General features: G+C 42.3%; 1 long non-coding RNA gene across 1 annotated transcript; it reads right to left on the reverse strand.

Annotated features, from left to right (window-relative positions):
- Positions 1–1,029: 1,029 nt before the first annotated feature.
- On the reverse strand, positions 1,030–13,700 carry LOC134480332 (uncharacterized). The gene is made up of 4 exons (XR_010054691.1): positions 13,265–13,700; positions 11,159–12,438; positions 10,308–10,491; positions 1,030–6,027 (listed from the first exon to the last, which is right to left on the reverse strand). It is a non-coding gene; the product is annotated as an uncharacterized LOC134480332 (long non-coding RNA).
- Positions 13,701–15,627: the final 1,927 nt, after the last annotated feature.

Genomic DNA, 15,627 nt, shown 5'->3' on the forward strand with positions numbered 1-15,627 from the left:
CATACATATCTCAAACATACCACATGCACTCTCCTGTCACGCACACACACAGTCTTCATACACACCTCATACATATCTCACACACACCACATGCACTCTCCTGTCACGCACACACACAATCTTCATACACACCTCATACATATCTCACACACACCACATGCACTCTCCTGTCACGCACACACACAATATTCATACACACCTCATACATATCTCACACACACCACATGCACTCTCCTGTCACGCACACACACAGTCTTCATACACACCTCACACATATCGCACACACACCACATGCACTCTCCTGTCACGCACACACACAATCTTCATACACACCTCATACATATCTCACACACACCACATGCACTCTCCTGTCACTTACACAAACACTCTTCATACACACCTCACACATATCTCACACACACCACATGCACTCTCCTGTCACGCACACACACAATCTTCATACACACCTCATACATATCTCACACACACCACATGCACTCTCCTGTCACGCACACACACAATCTTCACACACACCTCATACATATCTCACACATACCACATGCACTCTCCTGTCACGCACATACACAGTCTTCATACACACCTCACACATATCTCACACACACCACATGCACTCTCCTGTCACGCACACACACAATCTTCATACACACCTCATACATATCTCACACACACCACATGCACTCTCCTGTCACGCACACACACAATCTTCATACACACCTCACATTCTCTCCTCACTCATTCTCACATGCTCTCCTCATGCTCTCTCCCTGGCTCTCACATTTGTTCTCAGAATCGCTCTCTCATTAGCTCCCTCATTCACTCTTCACATTCTCACTCCACTCACTCTTCACATGCTCTTCTCATTCTCTCTCATTCGCTCTCACATTTGTTCTTACATTTGCTCTGGCATTTACTCTCTCATTCACTCCCGCATGCTCTCTCTCATTTACTCTTCACATGTACTGTAGCCTTTCTCTTGCCCCAGTCCTTTATTCATGATGCAAAAGCGGGTAGAAAAATGACATTTTTTAATCATTGCCAAATCAGATGCAAAGAATGACTACATCCCACCAAGATCTAAGAATTGCAACTGTTCCCCAAAGTTTCAGGCTTCCCCTATACCCAGGCCTGTGGCCAATATAATAATAATTGTAAACTTATCATTATTTAAACTTTAATTCTTTACTTTTATACTTCAGAGTCCAAAGCTCCGAGGTCAGCTAATTGCATTTTCCTGAGACTCTCTAATGATAAATGACATGGGGAAAACTGCCAGGCAGTGGCCAGAAAGAATCAAGGTAACCCTTAGCACAGTAATTCCACTAGCTTTCTGTTCCTTGCACACAATGACTCTCATAAGAGTTCCAGTAGTTTGACTTAGTTTACTAGTATATAATTTTATATATTCTATATTTCCTTAACTAGTCTGTAATATTATATAAGACTTATTTCCTAACTTCAATAACCTTTTCCTTTCCTAGCGCCCGATTGTTGGCTCTAATTCATTTTCTCTTATTTTCTTCAAGCTGTCTTTGCAAGTCAAACCTTAATCTGGAACTTCAATTGTGCAGTTATTACATATTTTCCAAGATGAGAATACACAATATGCACCTGGGCCGCTAGGGATATGCTGTGCTGTGCCCCTATGCATCAATTTCCAATTGTCTAAGAATCATAACCTCAAGGAACATCTAGTTTCACAGAATTCACCAGAGCAGAAGTAGAAAGACGTAGGAAAGTCAGACATAATAGAATAATTGTGCACACCAAGGCCACCTGATAGGCAGTCACACACAAATGAAATCTATACAGCCCTTGTCCAGGGATAAGGTTTGGAGAAATGGAAACAACCAGTTTTTAAAAAGAGCTACTGTGGGCTACTGAGATGTCTCCATCCCGGACTGCGGCAGGCAGCCTCTTATTTCAGATGGTGGGTTCATTGAGAGATGTGTCTCCTGCTTCTCAGGGTTCCAAGAAGCCACCCTACTTTACAAGGAGCTGCTGCAGGCTTCTGAGATGTCTCCATCCCGGCCTACTGCCTGCAGTCCCTGTCATTGTATGTTGTCCCCAGCATTAGCCAGAGCAAGCAGACAACAAGAGGAGGTCAAAGGGATACAGATTGGAAAGGAAGATGTCAAAATATCACTATTGCGGACGACAGAAGAGTACACTTGATTCACCCCAAAAGTTACACCAGAGAACTCCTAAGCCTGATAAACAACTTCAGCAAGTGCCTGGGTATAATATTAACTCAAACAAATCAGTAGCCTTCCTCTACACAAAAGATAAACAAGCTGAGAAAGAAATTAGGGAAATGACACCTTTCATAACAGTCCCAAATAATATAAAAATACCACAGTGTGACTTTTATCAAACAAGTGAAAGATCTGTGTGATAAGAACTTCATGATCTGAAGAAAGAAATTGAAGAAGATCTCAGAAAATGGAAAGATCTTCCATGCTCATGGCTTGTCAGGATGAAGATAGAAAAATGGCCATTTTACCCAAAGTGACCTACAGATTCAATGCAATCCCCATCAAAATTCCAATCCAATTCTTCATAGGGTTAGACAGAACAATTTGCAAATTCACTTGGAATAACAAAAGAACACAGGATCCCTAAAACTATCCCCAACAATAAAGGACTTCCCTGGGAATCACCATCCCTGAACTCAAGCAGTATTACAGAGCATTGGTGATAAAAACTGTATGGTATTGGTACAGAGACAGGAAGATATACCAGTGGAATACAATTGCAGACACAGAAATGAACCCACACACCTATCTATGATCACTTGATTTTTGACAAAGGAGACAAAACCATCCAGTGGAAAAAATATACTTTTTCAGCAAATGGTGCCAGTTCCACTGGAGGTCAGCATATGGATTAGTCCAAATCATACCCTGCTTATTGCCCTGGACAAAGCTTAAGTCCAGGTGGATCAAGGACCTCTACATCAAACCAGATACACTCAAACGAAGAGAAGCAAAAGTGGGGAAGAATCTTGAACACAAGGGCACTGGAAAAAATTTCCTGAACAAAACATGAATGGCTTATGCTCTACGATCAAGAGTAGACAGATGGGACCTCATAAAGGTACAAAGCTTCTGTAAGGCCAAGGACATGTGGTTAAGACTAAACAGCAACAAACAGATTGGGAAAAGACCTTTACTAATCCTACAACTGATAGAGGGCTAATATCCAAAATATACAAAGAACTCATGAAGTTGGACTGTAGGGAGACTAATAACCCTAATAAAAATTGCAGTTCAGAGCTAAACAAAGAATTCACAGCTGAGGAATATGGAGTGGCTGAGATGCACCAAAAGAAATGTTCAACATCGTTAGTTATAAGGGAAATGCAAATCAAAACAACCCTGAGATTCCACCTCACACCAGTCTGAATGCCTAAGATCAAATACTCAGGCAACAGAAGATGCTTGCATGGATATGAGAAAGAGGAACACTCCTCCATTGTTGGTGAGATTGCAGACTGGTACAACCATTCTGGATATCAGTCTGGAGGTTCCTCAGAAAATTAGACATTTCACTAGCTGACGACCCAGCTATACCTGTCTTGCACATATTCCCACAAGATACTCCAACATACAAGAGGGCACATGCTCCACCATGTTCATAGCAGCCTTATTTATAATAGTCAGAAAATGAAAAGATCCCAGATGCCCTTCAACAGAGGAATGGAAACAGAAATTGTGGTACATCTACACAATGGAGTACTACAGCGATATCAAAAACAATGACTTCATGAATTTCATAGGCAAATAGAATGAACTAAAACATATCATCCTGAGTGAGTTAACCCAATCACAGAAACACACACATGGTATGCACTCATTGATAAGTGGATATTAGCCCAAATGCTGGAATTCCCCAAGATTCACAGACCAAATCAAATTCAGGAAGGATGACCAAAATGTAGATGCTTCACTTCTTCCTTTAAAAGAGAAGAAGAATCCTTATTGAAGGGATAGGGAGACAAAGTTTACAACAGAGCCTGGAGGAATGGCCATTCAGAGTCTACCCCATGAGTGACCTATACACATACAGCCTTCAAACTAGATAAGGTGGATGAAGCTAAGAGGTGCAGGCTGACAGGAACTGGATATAGATTTCTCCTGAGAGGCACAGCCAGAGCATGTCAAATACAGTGGAGAATGCTAGCAGCAAACCATTGAACTGAGAACTGGACCTCAGTTGGAGGAATTACAGAAAGATTGGAAGAGCTGAAGGGACTAACAACCTCATAAGAACAACCATGACTGCCAAGCAAAGTTCCCAGAGACTAAACCACTACCCAATCACTATACAGGGACTGTGCCATGGCTCCACCTGCATGTGTATCAGAGGATGGTCCTCTTGGGCACAAATGGAATGAGCAGCCCTTGGTCCTGCCTAGGCTGGGAAAGTGGATGGATGGTGAAGGGAACACCTTTATAGAAGAGGGGGAGGGCGATGGTATTCAGACTTATTTCTGGAAAACAAGGAAGGAATAACATTTGAATTCAAAATGAAAAATATCCAATTAAAATTCAACAACAACAAAATGGTGTTTAGAACTTCAAATTAAAAAAAGCCACAATCAGGAAACAGAATTGTATGCCTCTGGTTTTCTTCAAATATGCTCAGGGCCTGGGTTGGTTCTGGACCCAGGCTGAACCAAGCAGGTTCCTGCCACTGACTGCTCCTATATTCCTGTTTCCAGAGGCATCATGCAGATTAATATTGGGCAAGAGATGTGGGCAAAGTTGGGCAGAAGTGGCTTTCTGTCCTGTGGCATCAGGAGTATCTGCATTCCTGGGTGTTCAGCACTCTCCACCACGGGATTTGGGTGCAGGATTCCTGATTGGTTTAAACTCCCTTATGCCATGTTTATATGTCCTGGGAGATATTACAGAGAAATTAATGTTTATCCCATTAATTTGTTCAACACTCTCATCCACAGAGTATAATTTAGAGGTAACTATATATTTGACAGTAAGCATATACAGTGGGTAATATATGCAATAATGAAGTTGAAATTCACAGAGTTTGGAACACAGTGAACAGTGACTGTATAATTGCCTTTGAATCTCAGTCTGACTGGGAAGTGATTTTGATGCCCAGTCCCCATGAGAATGCAGAGATCCATCCCTCCCTGATAGCTGTGGGACTTCAGATGTTGACACTAATGATCAATAAAGAAGGTTCTTAAGAGTGAAGAGTTTGAGATTACTCTTTTTTTCACCAGGATACATCCAATTTACTGGATAGTAACCAGATGCAGGTTGTCAATATATACAGTCTATATCCTTATCAAAATAGAAAAGCAAATGAACAAAACAACAACACATAAATAACAAAACTTCAAATGAATAGGAGGAAAACCAAATAACCAAAATAATCAAAACTCAGCCACACTTTAAATAGAGGAGCTGCGCTAAGCATTTTTTGCTGCTCCTTCTGCAGAATAGATTTATAGCCTGTGTCTTTCCTTGGAGACATAGTAGACCAGCAGTTACTGATGGTAATAATCTTTCCAAGAGGAGTGGAAGTAGGTCTGTTTTGTTGGAGTGGGGGTATTAAGGACAAAGCCATCCAATACTGAGTAGAAATGATATTACAGACTTTATCTCAAAGTCTTTCCAATGTTGTGAACTGATCTCCATGAAACTCTTCTGGATGACCCACCAGGACAATACACATTTACACGTGCACAGTCTTTCTGGATGACCAGCACCTCTTGATTGATGTGCATCAGCACTTCTCTGAGTCCCTCCAAAAGTTTACACTTGCTGGAGGGTGGGGAGGTGAAAGTACAGCCTATTCAATCCAAAGAAATAAAACTAAAGGAGGAAAATGCAGTCCACAATTGCTATGGACATTACAGATGAGATGCAATAGTGGTGTATTTGCTGTGCACACTTAGTTCTCCTCCTGTAGTTCTTCTCTCCAAGGGAGATCTTGCCCTGGTTTGTGTCTTGTTCGAGTTTCTCCTGGAGAATTTCAGACCTAGCAGAGCAAGGGAATAAAGGTTTAGTGAGTGGTTTTCAATTCAGCTCTCCCTCTTTTTTTTTTTTTAATAACTTGAGTATTTCTTATATACATTTCAAGTGTTATTCCCTTTCCCGGTTTCCGGGCAAACATCCCCCTCCCCCATCCCATTCCTTATGGGTGTTCCCCTCCCAACCCTCCCCCCATTGCTGCCCTCCCCACCACAGTCTAGTTCACTGGGGGTTCAGTCTTTCAACTCTCCCTCTTACATCAGCTCTATTCAGTTGGACAATCCAGCATGACCTGTCAGCTGAGGTCAGTCCCTGCATCCCCAAGTGTCATAGAGTACCTGCTCTTGGATTTGTATCTCAGCTTTTAAAACTGCTAGAATTTGAACTGTGGACTAGACACTGTATTGGAATTTAGAGAAAAATGAGCGTATTTTTCCACTGGTCCAGATATATTATGTTGAATAATAACATTGTACCTATGTCTGAATCTGAGTTCAAGAGAGGGATGAGCAACCTAGAATACCATGTGGATGCCTTCTGGAGAAGATGCCTAGAATTGAGGTGAAAGTTCTGATTATGTTTGCAGTGAAGGAACCTGCCTAGGTTCCATTTTAAGCACTGTACCTGCAAATGCACAGAGAAGCCATCTCACATCAAATCCATGGGAATTGCATGGATCCTGTAATCACTGAGAATGTGCTCCATGCAAATCTTCCCAGCGTATACACGGACATTAAAGGTGATTGTGATGTAGAAACACACCAGCACCCCTGTAAGTCTATGGCTAGTGTAAGGCAATTTGTGAGAGAACAGAAGAGAAAATGTCCTCAGATCTTTCCGGAGAGATCACAGGAAGAAAGGAGTAGAACATAGCAAGAAATCCAGAGGATCATATATATTGTTTCATGGGCAAAATTCACATGAACTGTACCAGAACTATACTCTGAGTAGCTCTTTAGCTGCCTGAGGCTGAAATCCATGTAGGTGGTCATTCACCCAAAACGGGTATTTATATAGGGAAGGATATTCAAATGGCTTCTTCCAGCCTGTGTTCCTACCTGAACATTAATGCTTAATGTAAAGACTCCCCAGTATACGCTGGAGGCATAAAAACAAATGTTGAGTGGGATATGTACATAGTGAATAGAGCCTATAGATAGCTCAGTCAGTGATGTGCTGTCCTCTCATTAACCAACATAGACTCAGGGTTCTTTCCCTATTAACAATCTTGCTTTGCAAGTTCCCAGGGCTGTGTAGAGCAGTCTTGTTCCCCAGCAAAGGATCATATGTTGGTGGTGTACTAGACTCTTGTTCTTGTTCACTGTTTCAGACTTTCCCCAAAGTGTGCAGCTTCTTCTAATCTGAGCTGTCTTTACCATAGCCTGAGTGACTTCATGCCCAAAGCTTGAATCATAGGAAATCTCCATAACCAGGATCCAAATCAACAATTTTTCTCCCCGTAATGTGATTGTGCCACAGATATTTTGAGTAAGTACGTAAAAGCTTGCATGGATTTTCTAAGACTGAATCAGAATCTATGCAAGGGCTCCACCCTATGGTACACTTTCACTCCTTGGCTGATGGATGTCTGGATAGATTCTCCTTCAGGGCTACTCTGGGACCACTACAACACTGATGTGCCCTAGTTGCAATGGCAACACCTACTCCTTGTTGTGGAATCACTGGGTTAACTAAACCTTCTGTTCCACTTTCTGAACATGGCTTCTCATAGGGCTACCTGTTCTTACACTCCCAGACCCATCTGAAATTCATCATTTCTCCTAACTCCATTGAGGCTGAAATTAAGGGAGAGAAAATGATGTTGATTGACAGCACTTGCAGAATGCTACACAGATAACATAGGGGAGCGCTTTAGATTATCTGTGCACCTAAAGGGGCTCCTGACACTGCCCTGTTCTTGCACCACAGCATAGCTATGGGGCTTTTGCTGGATGACAATACAACTCCAAGCAACTCAAATTCTCAATGAATAAAATCCAAGCCAAACTCCCAGCGGAAGCTGTAGTGTGCCAAGGTAGCTGGAGAGAAATGGTAGCAGGCCATGTGGAAAGCAACCTTGGAGAAGACACAGTGAGTGACACACCCTTCCAGTGGGCTTTCACCATTCACAAAGAAGAGAGAAGCCACATAAACTCATGGATTTTAGAGAGAAGCCCCCCTTACCTCCCTGTACTCCTTTCCTTTGATGTGCTCCAAAGGATTTCAATGCAGACCAGTAGTTTTACCCCTAATCACTTGAAAATCTAACTTTACAGGTGTTTTTGTGTCCTCTTTTTGGGGGGTTGCATTTCTACAGGACTTTATTGTCCTTCTTTTACACCATAACTAAAAGGGACCTGAAAGCTCCAGGCCTGTACCATTTGTTACCACTGTGAAACACGACTCACTTGAACATATTTCCCACTCCTCCCCCAGACTTCACGAGATAATTCTGTTACGGTATTTTTGAAAACAGAATAAATTAATACTTTAAGTGTCCTTTTGCTGTACAGAGCTGGATGGAGATGCCAAATGACTGGGCAGCTGTATTTCATGTTTCATGGATGTAAAGTGAACTCTTAGAGTACTTTTCTCATGAAACTTGGAAATAGAGGGAAACACATTCACTACTGCAAACACAAACACACACAAACACACAGAAATACACAGATACTCACTTGCACGCACAAATGAAAACTTTGATCATGTGCAGCACATTTCCTGTTGAGTGAGGAATTAGTGGGAGCTATGCTGTGTACAAGTCTCTTAGACTGAAGCAGGCTGTGCTGCCCTGGCCTGTACTCATTTCCACTTCAGGAAACCTTTCTATGCAGATACTTGTTGGTTTTACTAGTAAGTTACATGTTCTGCACAGATAGCCTAAACAATACAACATCAAATTCCCAAGAGAGAGATTCTAGGAAAAGACTCCATCAAGCTCTATGTTGACTCATCATAGGCCCCTCACTAAAACTACCCTGTTTCCTTCATAGAAGACCTTGGAACCATAAGAGAAGACAGGGACTCATGGTCATTTACCAGGAACTTTTCATCACATTAGAGTTCATGTGATGTTAAAACAACCTCAATGTCAGTCAGAAGGAGGCTAAAGAAATAACATACCCTGACTTTTCTGAAATGCAGCACTGTGTACAGTATTGAGAGGGAATCTATCCTTAAAGAATGCCATGCCCATGATATAGTCAGCAAAGCAATGTCAGCAGAGGGATGCACTCTAGGATTCCATGCAAGATCATGGTGAAGCCAATAAGACAATCAAGAATCTTCCCGGGGGATACCTCTGTTCAGGTAAAGTGAAGAAATCTAATCCTTATTTTGAAAATAGTTGAATGGTTTAAGAATGTGTTGAGACAAATAAGAGACAGGGCTCCACCTGGAACTGGACCGGTGATGCAAAGACTACTGGACAGCACAAAAAAAGGAAGCTTCATGTTTGTTGAGAGACCTAGGCTTAAAGGACGAAGTTGGATAATGACTGGACAAAATTGCTTGTCATTAACTGGCCTCCCCACATGCTACCTAAGATGCAGATCAGCACAGCAATGCACCTTTCTTGGTGAGAATTGGGGGTATATACGGGTAACTTTGTTCTTGAAGTCTCAAATCTCTCATGCCAACCCTCAGCCTTTGAGAAACCTTTTCCACATCCTTGGTCTTCTATCCAGCTTCAGATTGTAAGGCCCACATATGAACTCTCCAGGAGCACTCAAATAATACAGGACTGACATGCTGCTCCTCAGGCTCTGTAGTTACCCAAGATCTATGAAGCATGAAGACACCATCTTCATATACAGGGAGAAGAGGGGAGGAAGAACAAAAGCCACCACAAATGACAATGAGAACCGGTTCTTTGCCATTTCCACCAGCCTCTCCTCCTTGAAAACTACTTACTTCCTGAGTCTCACAAGATCCCTGTAACGAAAATGAGCTCCAGGCTTTTGCTTCATCCCTCAAAGCCCTGTTCTAGTCTAAAGAGGGGCTCCCACATAGCACCCTCCACACACATGGCATGTAGTGCTGTGATATGTGATCAACCCATCTCCCTTAATAAACTGCAGATTCTCGAAGAGCAGGAACATTCGCTTTCCAAACATGCAGTTTCCTGAAGAGGGGCTATCTCCACAGAAAGCCTTGTAAACCATCACATGAATGAACACTTGGATGAGACCTAGGTCAGGACATGGATCAGTCAATAGACAGTTACATTGGTTTGTCTATGTTTATGGAAAGACCTGAGGACAACCTGACCTGGAGGCCTAATCCTACCTGCTGTTCCTTTGCACTGGGGACACAGATGTTCATTCCGGCCTCTTCACAGAGCCTCTTTGCCTCCACAGAGGATGCTGGCTGTTCAGTCTGCTCCACCAGCAGTTCTCTCTTCTCATTCAGCAAAATCTGTATATTGTTCTTCAATTGAGTTTGCTCACGCAGAAGCTGGGAGTTCCTGATGCTGAACCACAAACAAAAAATGGTAAACCCAGCCAGCTTCTATTTGCCTGTCACTCTTGCAAGTCAAATCATCCCTTCAAGGGTCCTCATCCCCAGACATCCCCAGAACAGAGCCACACTATACAAGTTAGCACCAATTAGAGGAGGTCAAATCCAGAACCCACATTCAACATGAATCAAAGTACTTCTGATAATCCTGACACTAAGACGGTTTATATAAATCCAGGAAGAAGAAATGGTCCATATGGGTGCTTATATGTCCATGATATGCTAAAACCGTCTTCACGTAGTGGGTAAATCCCCTCTGAGGGGTAATTGATGTCCCAATAGCTATACAATCTTTCCATGTGTTTCTCATGGATCACAGATCTTTAAATCTTCTGTCAGAGTCCTAGAGATTCAGAGTTGATTGATATTCCCATCACGGTACAAAACTTTCTATCTAGAGGATCCTTAATGGGGAAAATAACAATTGGAGGGTCTTCTATACCCTTCACATGTAGGACAACTGAGTCCAAGAGCTACAAACATAAGACCCTTGCCAGGAGGCAGGCTTCTTGTTAAAAGTCAGACACTACAGAACCAGTGCCCTGACTTTGGTTCAATGTCATACAGGACAGGAGCATTCCCTGCCTAGTGCTGGGTTCTCATCTCTGTCAGCGACTCACCGGTAGGAACTGTTCACTTGTATGAGCTCCTTGTACCTCTCCATGGCCTCACTTATTGAACTGGTCATCATTTGCATAGCCATCATTCTCATCTCATGTTCGGATTGAAGTATTGGCAATTCGACATCCAGCCTGTTGTGGGGCATGGCCCAAGAAAAATTAACCATCTGAACTCAGGATTTCAGAATTAAGTGAATTGTAAATTAAAAAAACCCAATAAAAAATTGAAATTTAAGAAATGTGGGGGGAGGGAAGAATGTGGCAAACACAAAGACCAGAGCAAAAACACAACAGTGAGACTCCAACAACAATTCTTTCAAGGAAATATTTCTACGCAAATCAGCAAAGAGTTATTTTGAAATATGGACATTTTCTAAGACTGTGGAGATATGGTTCCCCCAAGACCAACTGTACTGCAGTGGCTTGGGTCTAACAGATAGTTGTGATGATATTTCTTTTGTTTTGAAAACAGGGATTCTCAAACCTTGTTTCCTATTGTTCCATGAATTCCCAGAGGGAATAACTACTTTGACAGGGTAGAGGATTTGTAACCCCTCCTTCCCTCAGGAGGGTCCTATCTACCACCTAAGTAAACAGAAGATGCAAAGTGCTCAGTTGATCAATGTGGGCATCCCCACTATCATGACCTGCAAACTGTCCATCAGACATATCCTAAGATCCCATGAAAATCCCCAGACTCCCTGACCGAGAGCTTAATACCCACAAACACTTTCACATACTTACATACCAATCAATATACAAACACAAGCAAAATCCCAACTACATGCATGGAGGTGCCATAGAATCAGTGTATAATGAAAAAAATTAGAGGAAAAGAGGGATGACGTGCAGGCATTTCATCCCCTCACTTAGAGGCAGCAAGTGTGACCAGGTCCTTCTAGCTGTTGACAGAACCAATGCTAATCCAAGGAGCTCAGGGTCAAGTACAAAAGAGGTTGACCCTAAACACACAGGACCTAGCTTGTCTCACAAGCAAATGCCTTCCAAATCTCCTTAAAATCCAGGATGAGAGGTAAACCTCTCTTGTGCTAAGAGGAAATCTTGGGTTAGCAGAGAGAAAGCACAAGACAGTGAACAGGTTACTGGCCATAATGACTACCTGTGGTCCCAATCATCATAGATATAAAGGTCCAGGATTTGATAAAATTCATCCCTCTCGAATTGACACTTCTGGATTTCAAATTTGAGTTCCTCCAGTTCCTTTAAACACTCCTCTTGCTTACTGATGACATTTTGGGATGATGCCTTCCTACCAAAACCTGTAAATAGATAAACCCAAGTGAATTTGCATATTTGGTGGCCCATGGGCAGAAAAGATCATTCTGAATCCGAAAAGGAGGTGAGGAAGGGGAAATGGTAGAGACTGGGTGAATCCCTTAAAGAACAGAAAAGCTTTCTTAAAGGTGGATTCTTTTTTTTTTTTTTTTTTTCGGAGCTGGGGACCGAACCCAGGGCCTTGCGCTTCCTAGGCAAGCACTCTACCACTGAGCTAAATCCCCAACCCCCTTATAGGTGGATTCTTAAGCTATGTCCCTCTTCCCAACCTCTAATGGCATACACGTGCCACATTCACTATTACAGGACCCCTCACCCTGAATAGTATAACCTGACTGATACATAAACATCTGGGACGTTGTTATCTCATATCAGATGTGTTTCAGTTAATCCTGGAGTTCATACTGCTTAGCACCATCAGGCTCTAATCATGTGTGTTCCACCCAAAGTGTCTGAGAACTCAATTCATTTCTCAGGGTGCATCCTTCCTTGTTCTCACCATCAGAGACTTATGTAACCTACAGTAATCTAGAGGAAGAAATGCTTCAACTCCCAACCATGGATGGTCACATTTTTAATCTCACTGTGCCTCCTCCTGCCATGCATTGACACTCACAATTAAAACGCTTCCAGAAAAGAAACTGAAGGCTTACCACTTTCTGGCTTTCTCTCAAATTAAAGATCAGGAACTCCTGACTCTTGGTTTGCCTTTGAGAAATCCCAAGGCTCCTGCTTGTAAGGCCTAATCTTAGAAGGCACATCTCAAACATACCTCCTTGAGGATGTTCCCCAACTCTGCCCAGGACTCACCAAGCCTTCCCCAGAATGATTTCCTTCCTTCCAAGGAAGATGAGAGGAGGTCATCTTCCTTCAGCCTTGGTGTGGTCTCTCCTTGATCAACACTTTCCTTCTGAAATAGCCTGAGCGGCTGGCGAAACATGCCTGTTTGTGAACCCAAAGGGAACTGAAGGAATATCCCAAAGGCAGTTGGTGTCACCACAACACTGGTGACATCACAGAAGATTCTAGGGATCTCTTAGATACAATAGATTGTCCAGTGAAGGGCTTACTGATGATGCCACTGGGAAGTTCTATGACCTACCTGCTAACTAGCTCTCCAAAAATTGATCAATTTCTGTGCGGACCCTTTCCTCCAGTCTCTCATACATCACTGGGAATACCATTTGGCAACCTCTATTGCTAAGCTAGATGTTTCTCTGTGCATCATTAGAACTCAACAGTGCTTTTGCTGGGGAGGGTTGCTTACAACCTGAATGAGAGAACAGATTTTTCTTAGCACCCAAATCTCTAGGGACCAAGGAAGAGGGAGTTTTTTCTTAAAAGTAAATCTACTACTCGAGACAATGCATGTGACACACATTTCGATTCCTAAGGTTTTCCTTTTTATGGAGGCCAATATGTTTCTTCTAGACCTCTGAGTGTATAAAACCTGGAAATATTTGCTTACTGTGCAGTCTTGACAGTTGACATTGTTTTTATTTACATATCCATGTATTTCACAAAATCAATGGTCTATTATCTTATTTTTTTAGAATAAAAACTCCTTTTTTCTTGAAACATAGGGATCAACTACAGGGCATATATAAAATAATAAATTTCTGTACCTTTTATATATTAAGTTGGACATCCTCCCTTTCTCAAATATAACAAGACAGTGAAATCGGACATCAGCGAGCAAACGTCAACCTGGACCTTGTGTTACCACATTGTAACCACATAGCCATCCCTTCTCCAATATCGTTCTTCCTGAATTTCCAAGTCCAATCCTGAGGATATTTGGGGCTACATGCTGATATTTTACTCAGAGCAAACATAAAAATCAGGTGGATGGGCAGGGAGTGGAATGGCCTAAGGTTAGGCTAAACCTCAATTTTAATGGGTCCATAAGTTCAGGAGGGAGTCCATTTGGCATTGTCATCTGTGCCTTCTGTGTCCTTATCCCGGGTGTGCTGACTCTGTGATACGATGCCACCTCACCTCACAGATGTCAGGGTGAAAATCATGTATGACTTTTCTGGGAAGAACTCTGCCTTTTACTACCATCTGGAGCTATACAACATCACTATGCACAGCTCAGAAGAGAGGGGTGGAGATTGTGGAGGCCTTAGAAGTTGAGGATCATTTCTGATTAAGGCACATATTTTTTCCTATGTAATTTTTCCCTTGCTCTTTCCCTAATGATGGTTGACTTCATTCCTGGCCTGAAGTCAACTGGATTCCAAGGTTTGGGATTAGGGAAGCCCCTCTTTTTGAGATGACAGGCCCAGGAAGGGATCCCACTGCATACAGGTTCCTATTCCCCAGGAAGTTGTTGCTGCAGAATCACAGCATGGGGGCAGCAGCATGGGACATCTCCCAGCTTTCTCTCCTGCACCTGCAGCACTTTTAATAAGGCTGTTTGTTTGTTTGTTTGCTTTTTATTGGAAATACCTACAAAGCTGGTCAAAATTAATACGTGCCTTAAATTCCAGCACCCACAAAGTATTGTTGTTTTTGCTTTTGTTTTTGTTTTATTTCATTTCATTATTTCTGTAATTGTTGTTAGGATTCTTATTGTTTTCTTTGGTAATTCCATCTAGCTATTCAATTTGTACATAGAATGTAAAGCCATGCTCTGCATGGTCCTGTTATTCATGTTAAGGATTTTTTCTTACCATAACACCACAGATGAACACAATATTTACTTTCAAATCAGGAAAACAGGCATACAGAAGAGAGCTATGTTGTTTGGTCTCAGGTAACCAGCCAATCAGGAGTGTAGGATGGCTTCCCAATGTTTTGGATCAGGTAAGCTTCTGTTATTGAGATGAAAGGCCTCTGCTGAAGCCTCCAGTTGAGTAACAGAGAGCCTGGAAAGACTGAAAGAGTGGTTGTACCTTGAAGGTGAACCCTTCAGTGCCTCTGCAGCCTGAGGCAGAGTTCTACTGGGAACAGAAGAGCACTTGGCCAGAGATCATAGGGGACTGCATTTTGGTTGAGCCCTGAGACCTGGATGAGCAGAGGCCTCCACAGTCCTGATAAAGGGAAGCAGAGCCACATAGATGTGAGGGAACAATGGATCTTTGATCTGCCTGTTCTCTGCTACATTAATCTTTGCTGTATACATAGTATATGTAAATGACTGTAGATGTTAAAGCATGTGCAAGTGTAAA

The sequence above is a fragment of the Rattus norvegicus genome, chromosome 9, assembly GCF_036323735.1.
Source record: "Rattus norvegicus strain BN/NHsdMcwi chromosome 9, GRCr8, whole genome shotgun sequence".
In the NCBI taxonomy this organism is placed as follows: Eukaryota; Metazoa; Chordata; class Mammalia; order Rodentia; family Muridae; genus Rattus; species Rattus norvegicus.